The 23241-nt window shown below is 39.5% G+C and overlaps 1 protein-coding gene across 1 annotated transcript in view; it reads right to left on the bottom strand.

The window, feature by feature from the left end:
• PDE1A (phosphodiesterase 1A, calmodulin-dependent) overlaps positions 1-23241 on the bottom strand; it is a 479366-nt gene that overhangs the window by 364414 nt on the left and 91711 nt on the right. The gene's annotated exons all lie outside the window — the stretch shown is intronic.

The raw sequence follows: 23241 nt of genomic DNA, 5'->3' as shown, positions 1-23241 counted from the left end.
GGAGAAGGATGGGCAACCTCCTCATGTGTGATAAACTAACTGCCTCTGAAAACCCACTGGAGGGTTAGCTAAGGGTTAGCTCCAACCCTAAGCATGGTACACAACAACAACAAAGTGGAACACCATTGGAGAGAAGTCATAGGGTATAAACTATACTGGCAAATTAACCGTGTTGTCTTTGTGTGTTATTGAGTCAGAATTAGCTCACAGCTGATCCTCCAGTAAGTTTTCAAAGGCAGCAAATTGCATAGGAGGAGATTGTCCATCTTTCTCGTGTGGAGAAGGTGATAGATTCACACTGTCTGCTTTCAAGGGTGGCAGCATGACTCCTTACTGTAGGCCAACAGAGGTCCCTCCCTGTCTATTTACCATGAAAAGGGAAAATATTGCATGTAAATGAATGAGAGTTGAAACAGCTTAGATATAACTTAAGTGTGATTTATCCTTTTAAAACCTTTCATAATTCCCAGCATTTTTACCATTTCTTGTAACTAAGTGCTTTCTACAAATTCTATAACTGATTAAGAACTCAGTTACTGAGTTCTCAGATAGAATTTGAACCATGAAGACTTATTACTAAGTCAAAGCTTTTACCTCTGAGAAGGATGTCATATTGGCATGCACTGTGCATTTGAGGATGATTTGACTCTTTCTGACTGTGATGTCAGGATTTTTGAACATGACTTTTATATCCATTGACATATCCCCTTCTGGAGCCATAGTGTCTTAACTGCAGAAACATAGTTAACCCACTGATCAGTGCCTTTAACATCATCAACAGCTGTGAGACCAATATAAGAGAGAGCTAACCAGACTGTAGAATGACTGTGGTGAGACATAGCCTTATAGAGCTAAAGTTTCTGCTTGCTGGACAACTGAAGGATGACTTCATTTGTGACTGCTATGAAGCAAAGCTTGCTGGATGATTGAGGAAACCAGAGACCTCTTGCTTTTGTGTTGCTGGGCTGACCCTGGATTTCCTCTTGTTGATTGAGAAGCTATCTGAACTAACTGAGACATTGTGTCTTGCTGTCTCCATCGGTTGGGATGGCTTTTCACTAAAACATGGACTTCCACTGCATGATAACCTTTGCCTCTCCCGCCGTCCAATCTATCTCCTTAATAAACCCCACAACTGTGAGTCAATTTTTAATGAAAATAGTACATCGGTTCCAGAGATCAGTAGAAGTAGGTGCAGGAGCATGGGGGGCCATGTCTGACCTTGTAGCTATTTGTTTGACACTGTCGATGTTGTTAAAAGGGACAGCATCCTTTTGTAGAGTTAATTTTGGTCAAATTTGGCTTTTCTTATGTTGCAATTTCTTCCTTTACACTGATGTGCATTTTAAATTACATGCATAAGGAGAATAATCATTTTAGTGAAAGTCTACTCTTCTCATAACTCTTGAAAAAAGAAGGAAAAAATGCCATTGACTTGATTCCGACTCATGGAAAGCTCATTGCATAGGTTAAAGAAGCATAATTACAGGACTTTTTTTCCTCACTGTCACTGTGTGGATCCAGTGACAAAAAGGAAATACAACTGACAGCTAAGGAAGCAAAGGAGGATGGAGCCTCTGGGTTCAACCAGCCATCCCCACTGGACCCACCTGGGAAAACACTTTGCTGTCCAGAGGGGAGCAAATGACGGGAAAATATCTTCTAACAGAGCAAGAAGGCAAGCAGTTGTAACCCAAGACCACCAGTAAGGTGATAAAGTGTCCTCCCTGCCCCCCTTTACATCTATGCCCCTGTTCAGCATGAAGAAGCCAGAGAGTCGGCATCCAATTCCCAAATCAATAAGACAGTTGGTTTAATTACTATTGGAAAATGCTTGTCATTCCTCTGTAGCATCTGGTCCCCACTGGACCCTCGTCATTACCTTCACCTGCTCCCCCCACTGACCAAACTGCAGCTCTGCAACTGCATCCTGGCCCATCCTCACCCTTCTGCCCCCAACCCTCACCTCCTTGTACCCCCAATATGTTTTTCCCAATAAAAAAACAGTAATAAAAAAAGAAGAAAGAAAAAAAAAGAAGTTAATTCTGTATCCTGTTAACTATTATGGCATTGCTTACTAGGTTCCCAATACTCACAAGAACCAAATTTACTAACTCTACAAATGGTGAACAGACATAAAAATGAACTCTAACTAATTGAATAGTTTTACTGAGATCTAAATAGAAGCTCTATTCTATTATAAAGAGTTCAGGACTTAGTATCAAGGATCACATGTTTAAACCCCAGCTTTGGCGCCAGTTTTAGCTTCCACTTCCTGCTAGTTAAGTTTCATCCATTCAAAACTCAGAGGTCAGGTGATGTGATGTCTAAGATCTTTTCCAACTGTAAAATTCTGTGGCTCTATAACTGACCCTAGGGTAAAATGTCAAGTTATTTAAATTTAGTGTCCAACCAAGAATAAATGTCATAGTCATTTTTAGCTTTGACTTAGTCATAGTAAGGTCATGCATACCACCAGAATATGTTTGCAAGATTGTTGCAGAATTATAAATACAGCACATGGCTACTCAAATGTAAAAATAAATTATTATTATGTTGTTAAATATTATCAATTCAAAACTGACTCACTGTCCATGATTTTCCCGAAGAATCAAACTCTGTGTCCTCTGGTTAGCAGCATAACTTCTTATAGCCAGGCCATCAGAGCTCCCTAAAAATGGTAGCGTCTTCATTTTCCTAATTGAGCTTCATTATTTTGCTTTGTTTTTGTTTTTTAACTTCAATTGATAGCTACTAGAATGTGAACGATAAGGAGGACAAGGGCTAGTATCTATTTTGTTCTCTGTGCAAAGTTTATAGGAGACACTCAATGGTTATTTAGTTAATGAATAAGTACACGAATGAAGTGATGGCTAATGTTATATGTCTTCATAGAAAGGCTCTTTTTTAAAAATTAATTTAAATGAAAGTTAACAGAGACTTAGGGTTTCCAGCCATCCATTGTTGCACTTTTCTCCCTGCCCACCCCCTTCCCCCAATTCACTCTTCTCCTTGAAAAGAAAAAGAAAAACTCTTTCATTGTTATTCAATCTCTCCTCCCAAGTCCACTCCACTCTGCAACTTTTTAAATAGCTCACACTCTTTCAAGTATTCAGCCTTTCCTATTTATCCTTATCACTGTTTATATATTTAAGAAGGCAGCAAGATCTATAGGAAGATGAGCTTTCATGAACTTTTTATAATAAGAAAGTGTGTTATAACAGCCAAGTCTTTGGCCCAAAATATCTTACTTTATCTCCTTAGTTCTCACTATCCTTCACATTGGTCTAGAGCTAGGAAGGTAAAAAGAAATGGCGGAGAAACAAACCTACATGATCTAAGGAATTAGGAACTTACTGACATATACTGAACTAGACATTTGTTAAAACATAACAAATTTATGAAAAACATCCAGGGTCTGACATTTAAAGAGTAATGTCTCAGCTGAGGTGTTTTTAAAAGACAAAACATGATAAAACTGGGTCATGCACATGCTCTGCAAGGAGTTAAGTAATCAAGCCAACCTGGGTTGTTAATTAAAAGAAGGAAGCTGGACTTGAACTAAAGGCCGGAGTGACTACATGCATGCCCCAACATCCCATGATGAGCTTTGCTTCCCAGACTCTCTTGCACCCAGGTCCACCTTGAAGTTGGGTGCATTCACAGAGAAGGCAGGAGAATTGCAGCCATCTGACCAAAGATAACCAAATATTACATTTCTCCTTAGTCTGTTACTTCTAAACAGCACCCCAGCCCCATGAGTAACAGTCCTAGAAAAGCTCTGAGCAATTGCTGATCAGACGGACATAGTTGCATTCCTCCCAGGCCCTGAAGATTTTCTATTCTGTAATAAATCTATGTCTTTCTTCTTTTTTTAATAAATCTGTGATCTTGTCCTCTGCAAATTGACTGACTTTATAGTCATTATTTAAGACCCAGTATCTACTAATAGCACATAATAAATTCAATGTCCAAAGATATGGGTTTGGGTCATGAGTATCAGGACAAAACCACATCCTGTAGGACAGAATCTTCTTGAAGCAGATGGCAATATCTTTCTCTTGCAGATCAGCCAGTGAATTTCAACCCACCTCCTTTCAATGAGCAGCTAAATACCTACCCATTTTTCTGACTGGTCTTCCATATTGTGAGGCAGACATGAAGAAGCTCTTTTTGGTGTAAACAAAGTCCAGTTTTTAGAATCATAAACTTAGGGGAATTAATATTTCCATTTAGATATGTAAAGGTACTTTGTCTTCCCCCGACTCCTATATATAATAGCATAATCTCCCTGACTAAACTGACATGCAGTAGATGGTTGACTCTGGTTGACCAAACAAGACTGTATTCATTTTAATGAATGAGAGAAAAGCACACTATCCCCATGCTATTATGAGAGCTTTTTATTCATTCATAAAAATCAGCATATAGTTGAGTACACTGTACCACAATATTAAATCTCTACCTTGTCTTACTCTAACTGACTGGATCATTCACTTAACAAGGACCTTTTGTTTTATTTCCTTCCATTCACACTGGCCTTCACTTCCTTGAGATTTCTGCGATCTCCAGCCATTTCTACATTTTCTGTCTCCTCTCTGTGAAATGCTCTTTTTTCTGATCACTGATGCCACTGACAACCTTATGTAAATTACACACACACACACACACACACACACACACACACCATTGTTTCTTTTGTAGCATGTATTGTAATCAGTGAAATTACTTGTTCATCAATTAATTTATCACAATATCAAAGACATTGTTCTGGACTACCTTAAAAATAAGATGTTATTCTCAAAGAGCATTTTCTTCATATGTGGGACTGTAAGAACCTAAAAATGAACTATCACTTGTATCTTGCAAAGGTTCAGACATTTTCTAATTCTTACACATGTGTTTCATCTTGAAAGTTTTTTAATTATACTTCTTTTAAGTCAGAGACTCAATATATTACAATAAATACCACACGGATACTAAAATTAACAATACAGTTCAGTATCACTTTGGAAATGGGGCTCAGTTTGACCAAAAAAAAAAAAAGTCTACAATCTTAAGAGAAAAAAAATCTACCCAGTTAATAGTTTCTAAGTTGTATTTTCTTAACTAATGGTTCAGATTTTAACTGTATTATCCATGCATGGGATAATAAGATATACGAAAATTACTGTCTTCTTAACCCATTACAAGATTTATGGCTCTGAGAGACAGGCATCACAAGCACAGCTTTTCTATTTCATAAATTAGTAGGAGAAATTCCCATTTGTCAGTTAAGTGCAAAAGCAGGTCAGCTAGAGTATGATTGGTTCCAATTAGCACTCCCACAACTTCTGACAGCCTTTAGTGCTGGCAGTCAAACAATTTCCTTTGAAAGAGTGTGACATTCTGTGAAAACATCGTCATCAACAACAACAATAACAAAGGAAATAATTTAAAAGAGTTTCTCATAGCCAAACACCCACTGTTCACAGTGTAATCAAGCAACACATAAATCTACTCTAAAAGGAAATGACTTCTGCATAGTCATATTAAATCAATATTGGAAACCAAAATTTCTTCATGTAAAATTCTCTCTGAGTCAGAGGACTCAGAAGGATGCCTGGGAAGTGGCTTGAAGGACAAATCCATCAGAGCTGACCAAAAGAAAGGGCACGTTTCACTAAACTTTAAGCACAACACAGGGATTTCGAGGTCACATGACATGTGAAAGTGTGATGTGTTTTTCATGTGCTAGCCTGTAGTTACAGAGGCTCATGCCATCACATAAAAGGGACTATAATTAGGGGAATAATTAATGCGATATCACAGTTTAAATGTGTGTGATTTAGATATATTTATTACTCCTCAAACATGTCAAGGTCACTTTTCATCTGTGATTACTCAGTGGAAAGTTGACCAAAACTAGCTGTCGTCAGACTTGTTCAGTTTCTTTACCATTCTGAAATCTGTCACTAGACCATGAACATTAGCTTCAGTATTGACTCATCATTATTAACTTTCTTGATATTTCAAACTTGATTGCAACTAGACAGGACTCTAAATTCAGTTGTCAACTGTGACTCATAGTGACCATATGTATCTATCCTCATCATTGCAGGTATTATGTCATTCCATCTCATCCAGGGTCTTCCTCTCTTATGCTGTCCCTCCACTCTGCCGAGCATGATGTCCTTCTCCAAGGACTGGTCCTTCCTGGCAACATGCCCAAAGTGAGAGAGACCGAGCTTCAAAATCATTGCCTCCAAGGAACACTTGACTTCTCCCTTTCCAGGATACACCTGTTTGTTCTCTTGGTTGTCCATGGTATGTTCACATTCTTCTCAGGTACCACACTCAAAGGCATCGATCTTTCTTCTGTCATCCTTATTCATTGTCCAGCTTTCTTTTGTGTAGCAATTAATTGCTAAGACCATGGCCTGGATCGGGCTCACCTTAGTCTCTAGACTGACATAGTTGCTTTTCAGTACTCTGGAAAGGTCCCTGACAGCAAATTTTTCCAGTGCAATGCCTTTGATTTTTTTGGCTGCTGGTGCCAAGATTGTTGCTCTGGTGGCCTCGTAATTAGGGAGTTATGCTGTAAAGGCAAGGGCAGGTGACTTGAATCTCTCAGCTGCTCCACGGGAGAAAAACAAACTAAATTCAATTAGTGTTTTTTTTTAAAAAAAAAAAATACTGTCTTAAGCTTCCAGTTAATGCCTATGAGTAAATGTGCAGAACTACCACCAAGAACCAATTCAACAGCCCAATCAAATGAAAAAATGAGGAGACAAGAAACTGGCCTTATGGAATTCTGAATAATTAGTTTATTTGTGTCTATTTCTCTTCTGTTCTACTGATTTCTATCCCTAAGTAACAGAATATTTTAATTACTATAAGCTCTAGTATGCTTAAACATTGCTAATATAAGCCCTACCATCTATTTCTTCTCCAGTCAGTAATTTTTGGTCTATAAGACATGTTTTGTCTTCTACACAAATAAGTATTCCTGCATATAATACTTTTATCAAATAAATGAATATCCTATTGGTTTGAGCAAAGGAATATTGAGGATAAGGAGAGATCACTTTTAGTGATTGGAGAAGGAAAGCATAGTTGTGGAAATTTGGAAGTTAGACTAAATGCATATGGTAAGGAGTTCTGCTGCCAACCCAAAGGCATGCAGTTTGAATCCACCAGCTGTGATGCAGGAGAAAGATGGATAATCTATGCCATTTACTGCCTCTGAAAACCTGCTGGAGGGTCAACTGTGAGTCATTTCCAACTCAGTGATACATAACAACATTGCATGCTAGTTAACTACAGAAGCTGGAGATTAATGATACAAAATATTTCTTTTTTATATCATTGCAATTTTAACAAAAGTTTACAGAAAGGATGACTTTTCATTAATTCATTGATACACATTTTCCTCTCCCCCAATTCTCCTCCCCTAATTTACTTTGTAACACACTTCTTGTTCCAGATTGTTAATGATCATACATGTAATGTCTAATCATACATTCCTTTCAGAGAGACTTTACTTTCATGTGGTCCATTGCAGTGTACATTATCTATGCACTCTTTTCCTTCCCGCCACCCTCCCACCATGTCAGTCATATTTTAAAACAGTGGTCTCATGCACTATTTGTCCTTTTGTGACTGAGATATTTCACTCAGTGTTGTGTCTTCCAGACTCACTGATGTTGTGTGGTGTTTTATAAGTTTATTGTTTTTCAGTGCTGTGTAATATTCCACTGTGTGAATGTACCACAGTTTTCCTTAGCCATTTGTTTGTTAATAGGTATTTGGGCTCCTTCCATATTTGACTATTATAAATAATTCAACAATAAAAATGGGTGTTCCTACATCTGTTTGCATCATATCTCTGGTTTCTTTAGAGTATATTCTCACTAATAGTGATCTTTGTCAAATGACATTTCAACTTTCAACTTTTTGAGAAAGTGCCAGATTGTCTTCTCTAATGGTTGTGCCATTTTACATTTCCACCAGCAGTGAATGAGAATTCCGATCTCTCCATATTCTCACTAGCATTTTGTGTGGATTGCTGTCCCTTCTAAAAAAAAAATCAAATTCCATGCACAAAAAAGAAACTTTTTCTAGAGGGTAAAAAGGAGACCCACAGACTGGGAAAAATATTTAGCAATGACATCTCATAAGGGACTTTTACCTAAAATTTATAAAATACTCTCACATCTCAACAAGAAAAAGACAAAACCCAATCACAAAATAGGCACAATATATGAAAAAATACTTCAGCAAGGAAGAAATCTAGGTGGCCAACAAACAAATGAAAAAAATATGTAAAATCTCTAGCTATCAGGAAACGCAAATCAAAGCAATGAGATGTGATCTTACCCTAGCAACAATAGTGAAGTTCAACAAAACAGTTATTGATTTTAACAATTGTACTGAAGATCTCTCAGTGGTTGGTATAACTGGTTTAGTGAATTTTGGTATTTTGAAAAATTATGTAATGTACATTTAATGATATTCTTTTCTGATAATAAAATTCACATTTATATGTATATTTTATTACATATGTGAACATAGAAGATAAGAAGTTTTGGTAGCAAAGTTCACTATATGCTGAGCTACTAACTAAAAGTCCATGTGTCTCTGGCAGTTCAAATCCACTCACAGCTCCCTTAAGAGAAAAATAGCTCCCTCGTATTAAAATATACAGCTCCAGAAACCAATTGATAAGTCATTATGAGTCAGAATGTACTCAACCATAGTGAATGAGTTATCACAGGATAAGGGAGAGAATAACGAATGGAGTAAATACTAATGATTGTTCCTTGAATTTTTATACTACTATGGCAACATTTTTATAACTTTAAAAATTATTTTAAAATAAAAAGTGTAAAATAAACTTGGTGCACTATTAAGCTTTCATTTCTACAGACATCCTCACTTTAAGAAGCCAGAGGAAATGTATGATTTCGTTATCACCTAAAAATTTTGTTTTACATTAAATTTTCCTACATCAAACCCCTATGATACCATATTTTAGAAGTGAGTTTAAACTCCATGAGAGAGTGATATCAGGGTATTATCTGGTTTTCTTGTTGTTATGTGCTGTCGAGTCACCTGAGACTCATGTTGTTGTTATGTGCCGTCGAGTCGCTTGCGACTCCTAGCAACCCTATGTACAACAGCCCTAAACTCCGCTCTGTCCTGTGCCAATTGCACTGTCTCTGACACTCCCATCCCAATTATCCCAGTCACTGAATCAGTCCACCTCATAGAGGGCCCTCCTCTCCTGCGCTGTCCCTCCACACTCCCAAGCATGATATCCCTCTCCAGGGACTGGTCCCTCCTCACAAAATGTCCAAAGTATGTTAGACGGAGCCTCAGAATCTTTGCCTCTAAGGAGCCACCCGGTTTAACCCTTTCCAGGACAAATCTGTTTGGTTTTCCTAGCAGTCCATAGTATTCTCAATACTCTTCTCCAGCACCGCAGCTCAAAGGCATCAATTCTCCTTCTATCCTCCCTGGTCATTGTCCAACTCTCTGATACATAACAAGTGATTGCGAAGACCATAGCCTGTATCAGACGCACCTTGGTCTCCAGAGAGACACCATTGCTCTTCAGTACTTTGGAGAGGTCCCTAACAGCAGACTTTCCCATGGCAATGCGCCTTTTAATTTCCTGGCTGCTGGTGCCAAGACTGTTGACTATGGAGCCAAGCAAACTAAAGCTGTGTAAAATCTCAATCTCTTCACCATCCATCCTGATGCTGCCAACTGGTCCAGTGGTGAGAATCTTTGTCTTCTTGACATTGAGCCTCAATCCATATTGTAGGCTGCAGTCCTTGACACTCTGCAGTAGGCACTTCAGGTCCTCTTCAGTTTCAGCAAGCAGGGTTGTGTCATCCGCATAACGCAGGTTGTTGATAAATCGTCCACCAATCTTGACCCCACATTTCTCCTCAAAGAGCCCAACCTCCCGGATAATCTGTTCTACATATAGGTTGAAAAGGTATGGAGATAGGTACCTTTTCAGCCTGAGACTCATAGCAACCCTATATATCATAGCTCTGAAGCTTGCCCTGTCCTGAGCCAGTCTCACTGACTCCAAGACATCTACCCCCAGTGCCCAGTTACTGTATCAATCCATATCATCCTGGGTCTTCCTCTCCTGTGCTGTCCTTCCACCTTTCCAAGCATGATGTCCTTCTCCAAGGACTGGTCCATCCTGCCCATGTTCCCAAAGTATGTGAGACAGAACTTCAAAATCTTCACCTCCAAGAAGAAACATGGTTTCACCTTCTCCAAGGCAAACTTCTTTCTTTTCTTAGTGGTACATGGTATGTTCAAGATTCTTACAGAAAAAAATAATTAGTAAGCAATAAAATGGCTTTCTGGTGGCCTAATGACAAGAAACTGCACTGCAATCCTGAAGGCATGTGGTTCAAGGCCATCAGTTGCTCCATGGGAGAAGGATGGGCAATCTCCTCCCGTGCAATTAGTTACCTCTGAAAACCTGCCAGAGGATCAGTTATGGGTTGGTTCCGACCTTACGCTCCGCAACAAGAAATCAATAAAATGAGTATCCTATGATCTTCCTTGAAATTTAAGCCCAATCACATATTTCTCCTTGATTGAGGTTTCCCTGACTACTTGAACTAAAAATAATTTTCTGACTATTGGCTCATATATGGGAGAAGGATGGGCAATCTCCTCCCATGCGATTAACTGTCACTGGAAACCTGCCAGAGGGCCAGCTATGAGCTGGTTCTGACTCAACGCTAAAAATAGATAGATAGATAGAAACCAAACACTGCTTCATAAGCACATTGTATCTACTATCTTTTCCAAGACACACACAACAATTATTCTATTTTGCATAGTAGTTGTTTATGTGTACATTATCTCTGATAATAGACTAAAAGAAACTCCTTAAGGATAGGATTACTATTTGCTTACAATTGCTCCAATGGTTCCCAGATTTTCTAATGACAACCAAATTCTTTAGTGTCAGAAAATATAAAAGGACATATATTTAAGGCCATGATATTTAACTATCATATACATTATAAAATCTAGCTGCTTTTTAGAAAATCTCACCATCCCCTCATCATACACACACACACACACACACACACACACACACACACACACACACACACACACACACACACACACACACACACACACACACACACACACACACACACACATACACAGAGATTTTTTTCAGATGAGACCACTTTCAGGTCCCTAAAACCACCATGATTATTTTCCACTAGTAATGGCAAAGTTTCAAGTTCCTCTGTAACAATAGCTTTTCTTCAAAAATTTTCCCCAGCCATTTATCATTCAGCTCTCTGGGTAGCTGTCTCTGGCACCCAAAACACTTCCTGAGTAGTAAAGTTGAGGTTGTTGTTGTTGCTGTTGTTGTTGTTGTTATGTGCCGTTGAGTTACTTGAGACTCATAGCGACCCTATGTACAACAGTCCTAAACTCTGTTCCGTCCTGTGCCAATCTCATTGTCTCTGATACACTCATCCTGATTACCCCAGACAACAAATAAATCCACCTCCTAGAGAGCCTTCCCCTCCTGCGCCTGCCCTCCACCCTCCCAAGCATGAAGTCCCTCTCCGAGGACTAGTCTCTCCTTACAACATGACCAAAGAGTGTTAGATGGAGCCTCAGAATCCTTGCCTCCAAGGAACAGTCTGGTTTAACCTTCTCCAGAATGAATCTGCTTGTTTTCTTAGTAGTCCATGGTACCCTTGATACTCTTCTCCGACACCACTGCTCAAAGACATCAATTCTCCCTCTATCCTCCCTAGTCACTGTCCAACTCTCTGATGCATAACAAGTGATTGCAAAGACCATGGCCTGTATCAGACGCACCTTAGTCTCCAAAGAGACACCATATCCCTTATTTGTGTATGTTGTGCATCATTACTTCCACTTCCAGGAATCTTCAGCATAACTGTAATATCTCTTTTATTCCCTTTGAACCACCATTAACTGCAGCCTCCCTTACTTATGCTGGGCACGCTGTTGTTGAGTATCATTAAATCAGAACCCACTCACAGCAGACATCCAGCAGGTTTCCTGAGGCTGTTAATTTTAAGGGAGGAAATAGGCCATCATTCTCCCATGGAGCAGCTGATGGACTTGAACCACATGCCTTTGGGATTGCAATATAATTTCTTAGCACTTAGCCACCAGAACTCCTTACTGAGGGAATAACGTGAAACTTACATTTGGACAAAGAGGCAATCATCAAGACAGAGCAAGAGGACACTGCACGGTTCAAAATTGGGAAGCATCTGCCAGGGATGTATTCTGTCTCCAAACCTTTTCAATCTGCATGCAGAACAGATTATCTGAGACCCTGGGTTGTACAAGGAGGAATGTGGCATCAGGAATGATAGAAGACTCATCAACAACCTGAGTTATGCAGATGACACAACCCTGTTTGCTGAAATTGAGGAGGACTGAAACACTTGCTGCAGAAGGTCAAGGACTTCAGCCTTCAATATGGATTGAGGCTCAATGTCAAGGAGACAAAGATTCTCACCACTGGGCCAACTGGCAGCACCAGGATGGATGGTGAAAAGATTGAGATTGTTAACAGTTTTAGTTTGCTTGGATCCACAGTCAACACTCTTGATACTAGCAGCCAGTTAATAAAGAGACAAATTGCATTGGGAAAGTAAACTCTCAGGGACCTCTCCAGAGTACTGAAGAGCAACAACATCCAGCTGGAGACTAAGGTGTGCCTGATCAGGGCTATAGTCTTCACAATTGTGTGCTATGTATCAGATAGTTGGACAGTGAATAGGGACAATAGAAAGAGAATTGATGCCTTTGAGTTGTGGTGCTGGTGAAGAGTGTTGAATATACCATGGACTGCTAGGAGAACAAACAGCTTTGTACTGGAGAGGGTGAAGCCAGGCTGCTCTTTGGAGGCAAGGATTCTGAAACTTCATCTGACATGTTTTGGGCATGTTGCGAGGAGGGACCAGTCCTTGGAGAGGGACATCATGGTTGGAAGGGTGGAGGGACAGCGCAGGAGAGGAAGACCCTCAATGAGATGGATTGATTCAGTGATTAGGGTAGTAGGAGTAGGTTTGTTGGAGACAGTAAGGTTGGCACAGGATAGAGCAGGGTTTAGAGCTCTAGTATATAGGGTCGCTGTGAGTCGCAAGCGACTCGATGGTACATAAAAACAATAACAATATTCCATATATATATATTTAATACTGCCTTATGCCAAGTAAAGATTTCTGGTAGCTAGTCTATAGGGAGTTACACTGCTAATCCCAAGATCGAGTCTGCATAGTGGTTGGACTCCATCAGTTGCTTCACAAGAGAAAGATGGGTAATGTCTTCTCATTGGTTTTACAGCCTTGGAAACCAGCTGGAGGGTCAATTTTGAGTAGGTTCTGACTGTGGTGTAGTGAGTTTTTAATGAAGCAGATTGCAAAAAAATAGATTCATATGTACATTCTACTTAGTAAAATGCTCCCATGAAATTTGAATCTGGAGGAAAATATGTGTGTTTGTGTGTTTAAGTGTGTGTGTATACGTATATATGTATATAGAGAGAAATAAATCTTTGTTCTGTACACTGAGGAGGCCTCAAAGCAATGACAGTACGGTAGCAATAGAAATATTAGCACCAAAATCTTGACCATTTTCTACATAAACCATTTTTACTAAAAGGCATTATCTAGCTACCTACCACCTATCTATCCATCAAAACCCACATACATGCAGGTATATGTAATTATATAGCTATTTTTTCTCTACAAAGTGCCTATAGCACTTAATTTAGTGTTCTTATTCTCCTTTGATAATAGAAAAAGCAAAAGAAAGTGGAAAAGATTGCTAAACCTCTAGGGTTTAGTTTGCCAAAACAGTTCTGAGATACACAAGTTAAACTTGGCATACTTTGAATCTGGGCCAAAAAAACTGTTTTTATTGGATGTAGAAAATGGAATTTTAGACTATGTTGGGCCATACTATAATTGTGTTTAAAAATGCATAACGTGACGGTTGAGTACCGGTCTAACGAAATGAGTTTATGTCTGCTGGAAAGTGATAGATTGCATTTTTCTCCGGAGTTAAGACTAATACAGACAAAAAGGAACAGAGTTTAACTTGTTAAGACAATTTGCTAAAGATACAGAAACAAATATTTGCAAATGACAATGAGGTACTTATATAAAGAAACTTCTTTTTAAAGAAAACTTAGAATTTCAAATAGAGTGACACAATGACAGCTGTTGCTGACATAAACACAGTCAAGGTGAGCTCTTATGGAGATGGCACAGGGTATGACAGGGTGTGAGATGGACTGATGCAGGGACTGCAGCAATGGGTGTGCACATGGTGGAGATTGTGAAGAAAGGACAAGGTCTAATCTGATGTTCACAGCATCACAATGAGTCAGAGTCAACCCAATGCCACCTAACAACAACAGCAACAACCACAAAAAAAAAAAGGAAAGTTAAATAAGACAGTACAGCAACAAATTCTAGCAAGGGCGTGGAGATATTGGAACACTTAATACTGGCATATGTGAATGTACAATGGTGATGCCACAAAGAAAAGTAATTCAATGTCTTCTTAAAGAGTTGAAAATGGAAGTAAGATTTGATACAGTAATCCCACTACTAGGTATATATCCTAAAGAAATAATAGCTCTAGTATTAACATATATATGTACATCCATGTTTATTTTGTTAGCATCATTTACAATTGCAATAAGATGGGAAATGACCAAGTGCCATGATAAATGAATAAAGAAACCATGGCACATTGACACAACAGAATACTATGAAACACTTAGGAGTTAGAAAGCATTCATATAACACTGCATAACATGGATGTATCCAGAGGGCATTATGCTGAGTGAAATAAGTCTATGAAAAAAGGAAAAATCTTGTAGTTGTGTTGTTGTTGTTATGTGCCGTCGAGTCGTTTCCGACTCATAGCGACCCTATGCACAACAGCCCTAAACCCTGCTCTATCCTGCGCCAACCGCACCGCCTCTGACACACCCATCCCGATTACCCCAGTCACCGAATCAATCCATCTCATAGAGGGTCTTCCCCTCCTGCGCTGTCCCTCCACCCTCCCAAGCATGATGTCCCTCTCCAAGGACTTGTCCCTCCTGGCAACATGTCCAAAGTATGTCAGACGAAGCCCCAGAATCCTTGCCTCCAAGGAGTAGCTTGGTTTAATCCTCTCCAAGATGAATCTGTTTGTTTTCCTGGCAGTCCAGGGTACATTCAGTACCCTTCTCCAGCACCACAGCTTAAAAGCATCCACTCTCCTTCTGTCCTCCCTAGTCATTGTCCAACTCTCTGATGCATAACAAGTGATTGCAAATACCATGGCCTGTATCAGGCACACCTTAGTCTCCAGAGAGACACTGTTGCTCCTGAGTACCTTTGAGAGGTCCCTAACAGCAGACTTTCCCATCGCGATACGCTTTTTGATTTCCTGACTGCTGGTACCAAGAGTGTTGACTATGGAACCGAGCAAACTAAAGCTGTGAACACTCTCAATCTCTTCACCATCCATCCTGATGCTGCTAATTGGTCCAGTGGCGAGAATCTTTGTCTTCTTGACATTGAGCCTTAGTCCATACTGAAGGCTGCAGTCCTTGACCCTTTGCAGCAAGTGCATGAGGTCCTCCTCAGTTTCAGCAAGCAGGGTTGTGTCATCTGCGTAACGCAGATCTTCCACCAATCCTGATGCCACAATTCTCCTCATAGAGCCCAGCCTCTCGGATAATCTGCTCTGCATACATGTTGAAAAGGTATGGAGACAGGATGCATCCCTGGCGTACACCCTTCCCAATTTTGAACCATGCAGTGTTACCCTGCTCTGTTCTGACTACTGCCTCTTGGTCCAAGTATAGGTTTCGTATTAGCACAATTAAATGTTCTGGGATTCCCATTCTTCTCAGAGTCAGCCACAGTTTGTTATGATCCACACAGTCAAATGCCTTTGCATAATCAATGAAACACAGATAGACATTCTTCTGGTATTCTCTGCTTTCAGCCAAGGTCCATCTAACATCAGCAACAATATCCCTAGTACCACGACCCCTTCTAAACCCAGCCTGGACTTCCAGCAGTTCTCTGCTGATGTGCTGTTCTAATCGTTTTTGGATGATCTTCAGTAGAATCTTGCTTGCATGTGAAATCAATGACACTGCACTACTATTTATAAAGCTAAAGAAAGTTCAATACACAGGTAGAATCATTCTTGGATGACTACTAAAGAGTGTATGGGAGGTAGAAATGAGTTGTTGTTGTTGTGTGCCACCAAGTCACTTGTGACTCATAGTGAGCCTATGTACAAGATTCCTAAATACTTGTCAATCCTGTGCCAACCTCACCATCTCTGACACATTCATTCCCACCACCCCAATCACAGAATCAATCCATCTTATCGAGGGTCTTCCTCTCCTGTGTTGTTCCTCCACTCTCCCAAACATGATGTCCCTCTCCAAAGACCAGTCCCTCCTTGCAAACATGCCCAAACTATGTCAGACGAAGCTTCAGAATCCTTGACTCCAAGGAGCATGCTGGTTTCATCCTCTCCAGGAAAACTTGTTTTTTCTCCTAGCATTCCATGGTATATTCAACACTCTTCTCTAGCACAACAGCTCAAAGGTATCAATTCCCTTTCTATCGACCCTAGTCACTTTCCACCTCTCCAATGCACAGCACGTAATTGTGAAGACTATAGCATGGATCAGGCACACCTTAGTCTCCAGCCTGATGTTGTTGCTCTTCAGTATTCTGGAGAGGTCCCTGACAGCTTACTTTCCCAATGAAATTCGTCTCTTTATTTACTGGCTGCTGGTACCAAGAGTGTTGACTGTGAAGCCAAGCAAACTAAAACTGTTAACAATCTCAATCTCTTCACCATCCATACTGATGCTGCCAATTGGCCCAGTGGTGAGAATCTTTGTTTTCTTGATCTTGAGCTTCAATCTATATTGAAGGCTGCAGTCCTTGGCCTTCTGCAGCAAGTGTTTCAGGTCCTCCTCAATTTCAGCAAGCAGGGTTGTGTCATCTGCATAACTCAGGTTGTTGATGAATCTTCTATCACTCCTGATGTCACATTCCTCCCTGTACAACCCAGGATCTCAGATGATTTGTTCTGCCTGCAGCTTGAAAAGATATGGAGACAAAATACATCCCTTACGGACCCCCTTCTTGATTTTGAAACTTGTAGTGTCTCCCTGCTCTGTTCTGACAACTGCCTTTTGGTCCAAGTTTAGGTTTTGCATAAGCACAATCAAATGTTCTGTGATTCCCATTCTTCTCAGAGTCAGCCACAGTTTGTTGTGATCCACACAGTCAAACGCCTTTGCATAGTCAGTCAATGAAGCACAGATAGACGTTCCTCTGGTATTCTCTGTTTTCTGCCAACCTCCATGTAACATTAGCTATAATATCCCTAATTCTAAAATATACACTTACTAGGGAGCTCTGATGCTCTAGTGATAAGAAGTTATGCTACAATCCCAAAGGCATAGGGTTCAAATCCATCAGCTGCTCCATAGGAGAAGGATGGACAATCTCCTCCAGTGTTATTTACTGCCTCTAAAAAACCTGGAGAGTCAGCTATGGGTTGGCTCTTAACAGTACACAACAACAACAACATACATTTATTAATATGGGTTAAGAGAAGTCACTATACAGTAAGGAGTTATCAAACATTGTGAGTATTGTAATTAATGTTGTTGTCATGTGCCGTTGAGTCACTTGCAACTCATAGCGACCCTAGGTACGACAGCCCTAAACTCTGCTCTGTCCTGTGCAAATCGCACCATCTCCGACACACCCATCCCGATCACCCCAACCACTGAATCGATCCACCTCATAGGAGGCCTTCCCCTTCTGCACTGTACCGCACCCTACCAAGCATGATGTCCCTCTCCAAGGACCTGTCCCTCCTTGCAACATATCCAAAGTATGTCAGATGGAGCCTTAGAATCCTTGCCTCCAAGGAGCAGACCAGTTTGACCCTTTCCAGAATGAATCTGTTTTTGTTTTCCTAGCAGTCCATGGTACTCTCAATACTCTTCTCCAGCACCACAGCTCAAAGGTGTCAATTCTCCTTCTATCCTCCTTAGTCATTGTCCAACTCTCTAATGCATAACAAGTGATTGCAAAAACCATGGCCTGTATCAGGTGCACCTTAGTCTCCAAAGAGACACCATTGCTCTTCAGTACTTGGGAGAAGCCCTAACAGCAGACTTTCCCATGGCAATACGTCTTCTAATTTCCTGGCTGCTGGTGCCAAGAGTGTTGACTGTGGAGCCAAGCAAACTAAAGCTGTGAACAATCTCAATCTCTTCACCATCCATCCTGATGCTACTGATTGGTCCAGTGGTGAGAATCTTTGTCTTCTTGACATTGAGCCTCAATCCATATTGTAGGCTGCAGTCCTTGAACCTCTGCAGCAGGTGCTTCAGGTCCTCCTCAGTTTCAGCAAGCAGGGTTGTGTCATCTGCATAACGCAGATTGTTGATAGATCTTCCACTAATTTTGACCCCACATTTCTCCCTATACAGCCCACCCTCCCGGATAATCTGTTCTTCATACAGGTTGAAAAGGTATGGAGATAGGATGCATCCCTGGCGTACGCCCTTACCAATTTTTCAGTGTTCCCTTGCTCTGTTCTGACGACTGCCTCCTTGTCCAAGTATAGGTTTCGCATATAAAACAAAATAGATATACACAATTTAATGAAAAACATGCTTTATAAACTTTCACTCAAATCACAATAAAAAATTAAGGTTGAAAACTACTTCTGCACTTTCTCAAAAAGTTGGAAATAGAAATACCATTTGACCAAGCAATTCCACTACTGACAATATACCCCAAAGAGACCATAACAGCCACCCAATCAGATATATGCACACTCATGTTTATCACGGTTTTGTTTACAATAGCAAGGAGTTGGAAACAACCTAAGTGCCCATCAACAAATGAATGGATGGAGAAGGTGTGGTATAGTCACACAATGGAATGCTACACTGCATTGGAAAAAAAGGAACTCATGAAATATTATTCAAAATGGATGACTCTGGAGGATATTATGCTGAGTGAAATAACTCAGTCACAAAAGGACGAATATTGCATAGTGCCACTGTTGTAAAACAGGACTGACATAGGGATTAGGGGAGAGACTGAGAAAGGTGGGATAAAACATGCACACTGCATTGAAACAGATGAAAGAGAGAACTGTTTAAAAGGTATATTTGATTAGGTATTATTGTCATGACAGGAGTCCAGAATGAAGGCTGCATAGTGGAGTGGCCTTGGGGGGAGGGATTGTATAACAATGAAAGAATTTTTCTTTTACTTTTCAAAAAGTAGAATGAACTGGAGGGGAGGGATAGGCAGGGAGAAAAGTGCAACAATGAATGAATGGAAATCCAAAATCTCTGTGAATTTTCATTAAGATTAATAATAATAATAAACTTTTAAAAAACAAAACCACCTCTGTGAGGCCAAGTAAGTAACAGCAACAAAAAATCTTGACAACCAAGAATTACATCTTTAACAAAATTATCTTTTGAATACAATTGTGAAATGAAGATATTTTTAATTTAAATGTTGATGATGAGTATTTGACATACTGTGGACTGCCAAAAGAAAAAATAAATCTATCTTGGAATAAGAGCAACGAGGGTGTTCCTTTGAGGCAGAGCATGAAACTTCATCTCACATACTTGAGCTTGTCAGAAAGGGCCAGTGTGTGGTAAAACACAATATACAGGTTACATCATTTCATGCCATGTCTATTCAATCTTCATACTGAGCAAATAATTCAACACGTACAACTATTTCAAGCAAAGCATAGCATCATGGTTGGAGGACGATACATTGATAACCTGTGATATGCACATGAAAATACTGAAGCACATATTGATGAAGACCAAGCACTACAGCTTCTCTATGGGTTATATACCAAGATAAAGAAAATAAAAATCTTCACAACTGGACTAATAATAGCATTATGCTAAATGGAGAAATGACTGAAGTTGTCGAGGATTTACCTTTACTTGATTCCACAATTGAAACCAATAAAAGCAGTAGTCAAGGATTCAAGTTATCTATTGCCTGTATCTGCTGCAAAAGACTTGTTTTAAGGGATAAAGAGTAAATGTACCACCTTGAGGACAAAAATGCACCTAACCCATCACCTCTTAAACTTTGAAAACTGAACAATGGGAAAAGACCAAAATATAATCAGTGACTTTGAATTAAGGTGTTGGCATATTTGTTGCCAAGGACAAAGACTAAAGTGTGCCTAAATCAAGTCAGTGTATTCCCCATTGCAAGTCGGTAACACTCAACACCACCACCACCATTTGTATATCCAAGTTGAGTAATTCAAAATGAAGACTATCATTAATGCCTTTGAATTATGGTGTTCTCAAGGTGAATATACAATATACACAGATGACCAAACAGAAAAAACTCAAGAGATCTGTCTTGGAAGAAGTGAAAGCAAGGTGCTCCTCAGAGGCAAGGACGGTGGAACTTCATCTCACATATTTTGGGCATGTTGTCAGGAAGAACCAGCCCTTGGAAAAACACACCACACTGAGAAAAGTAGAGGGTAAGTAAAAGAGAAGATCTTCAAGGAGATGGGTTGACACAGTTACTGCAACAACAGGCTTGAGCAAAGCAGAGATTATGAGGATCATTCAGAATAGGGCAAGGTTCTGATCTGTTTTTCATACCTAGGATCAACAAAAATGCACAATGGAAAATTATGTTAAAGAATAAACCTTAACCTACCAGGTGGTCCTGGAGAAGGAGGGGCAATCTCCTCCAGTACCAGTTGGATCTGATTTGATGGTACACACACAAAAATAATAAAACAAAAAATAAATTAAAAAAATAATAAACATTAATCTGTTATGCTCCTGACAGGAATGAACCTGCAGAGCATTATTCTGAGTGGAATAAGTCAATCGAAAAAGGCACATACTGTAGGAGTCTACTTCTCTAAAATGTTAAGAAAAGACATATAGATATATATAAAATTTTCACTGATAAGCAAAAAAGGTTGAGGAGGAAAAGATAGAAAATCACTAACTAGAAAAGACACATATATTACATTAAATGAAGAGAAAGGTAGTAAACAAAGGGTTGAGAAAGTATAACATGATCAAGGCAAAGGTAAACATTGAGAAGTACAAAGCGTAAAAGGCAATAATGGTAAATATTATAAAGAATCCTGCAAAAATATAATGGCAAATAATCATTTTCTAGAGCTTGGGAAGCTTATTGATAAGAAGATGCACTGTAAATCCAAAAACACATGGTTCAAATCTGCCAGGTTCTTCACAGGAAAAGGATGGGCAATCTTTTTCCATGAGAGTTAGTGCCTCTGAAAACCTGATGGAGGGTTAGCTTTGTGTTGGTTTTGACTCGATGGTAAGCAACAACAGTGATACCCAGGGAAATATGCAAGGTGAACAGAAATCTGATAGACAATGTAATATAGCTATAAATATATATGTTTTGTCAAGGACAGTTTCTTTTAAATGTTCTCATTGGTTTTTGTTGTTTATTGCTGTCGAGTCAAGCACGACTCATAGCAACCCTATGAACAAAAATCCTGAAGTCTTTCTATAACTGTTGTCATTTCTCCAAGTTCATAAAGTTTCCAGAGGCGCATGGTTTAGGAAGTGGATGCCACTCCTGTTTCCAAACCTGAATTAATCTGGGAACTCCACCAAACACTGCCTACAATGCGTAGCCATTATGGTGTTTGGCACAGCTGTTCCATCACGGAATTTGAGATCTAAATGGTACAAGATTCAGTATCACAGCAAACCCAGATTACCTCATCACAGCAAATTAACCAGAGTGCTGTACAACTTAGAAAAATGTTCCTCCAAAATGTAGTAACAAGGGATTAAAATATAATGCCTCAGGCTCAACTTTGCAAATGTAGAGGATAGATATTTGTAAATACAGCACATACATCCAAGTGTATAATGATCACGTTGCTGAACCACCATTCAGTTGAACCTGAATCATTGTTGATTCTCCAATGGATTTTTAGGCATAGTAAATTTCATGGGAACAAATTAAAGATAATTTGTTCTCATTCCCAAGCAAGGTAATCCAAAAGAATGTGTAAATTATCAAACAATATCATTAATATGCAAGCAAAATAATACTGAATATCATTTAACAATGGCTAAAACTGTACATGAACAGAAAACTGCCAGAAGTACAAGCTAGATTTAGAAGGGCCTATGCCACCAAAGATATCATTTCTTCTTTTTCTCAAAGCAAAAAAATACCACAAGAATATCCATTTTTGCTTAATTTATTTTGCAAAGGCAATGATTGTGTTGATCATAACAAATTATGGCTAACATTGATAAGAATGGAAATCTCAGAACACTTAGTTTTGCTCATGTGTAATTTATACCTAGACAAAGAAGCTGTTGTGCAAACATAGCAAGGAACAAAATTAACAAGGGTATGTGTCAGGGTTGCATACCAGTTCCAAGGAACACGTAGGTAAATTGGCAGAACAATCTCCATAAACAGTGTTTTACACCTTACCTATTGTTCTGCAGTAGATTTTCAGAAGCTGTAAATGGCATGAGATGAGGATGCCTATCTCTCTCTCACAAAGCATCTGGTGAACTTGAACACCTGCCTTTACTTTGGCAGCATAACTCCTTACCCTCTAGGCCACCAGAGCTCCCTATATCCTATTTCTTGTTTTTGTTAGTTGCCATTGAGTCGAGTACAACTCACAGCAACCCTAATCTAAACCTTGTCCTATCCTGTGCCATCCTCACAATGTCTGACACACTCAAGTCCATTGCTGCAGTCACTGTTCCAATCCACCTGGTTGAGGGTCTTCCTCTCCTTCACTGTCTCTCCACCTCACCAAGTATGATGTCCCTGTCCAAGGAATATCCTCTCCTAACAACCTGTAAGGTGAAGCTTCGCCATTCTTGCTTACAAGGAGTGTTCTGACTACACCTTCTCTAAGATATGTCTGTGTGTTCTTCTATAGAGCAGATGCTGAATTCAAATTGCCTGAGTTTGAGTCCACAACACAACTCCTTAACCATTAAGCGACCAGAACTTTCATCATGGCCTTTAGAAATACTTTAAATCTGGAACTGAAAACCCACCACAGAAGATAATTTTTCAAACAAACAATAAATATCTTTATAAAGTAAACAATAGTAATTAA

This window comes from Elephantulus edwardii, unplaced genomic scaffold (assembly GCF_000299155.1).
Source record: "Elephantulus edwardii isolate Elephantulus edwardi_28Jun2011 unplaced genomic scaffold, EleEdw1.0 scaffold00001, whole genome shotgun sequence".
Classification (NCBI taxonomy): Eukaryota; Metazoa; Chordata; class Mammalia; order Macroscelidea; family Macroscelididae; genus Elephantulus; species Elephantulus edwardii.
Note: the sequence above shows the minus strand (reverse complement) of the source record. Positions and strands in the feature narration are given on the sequence as shown.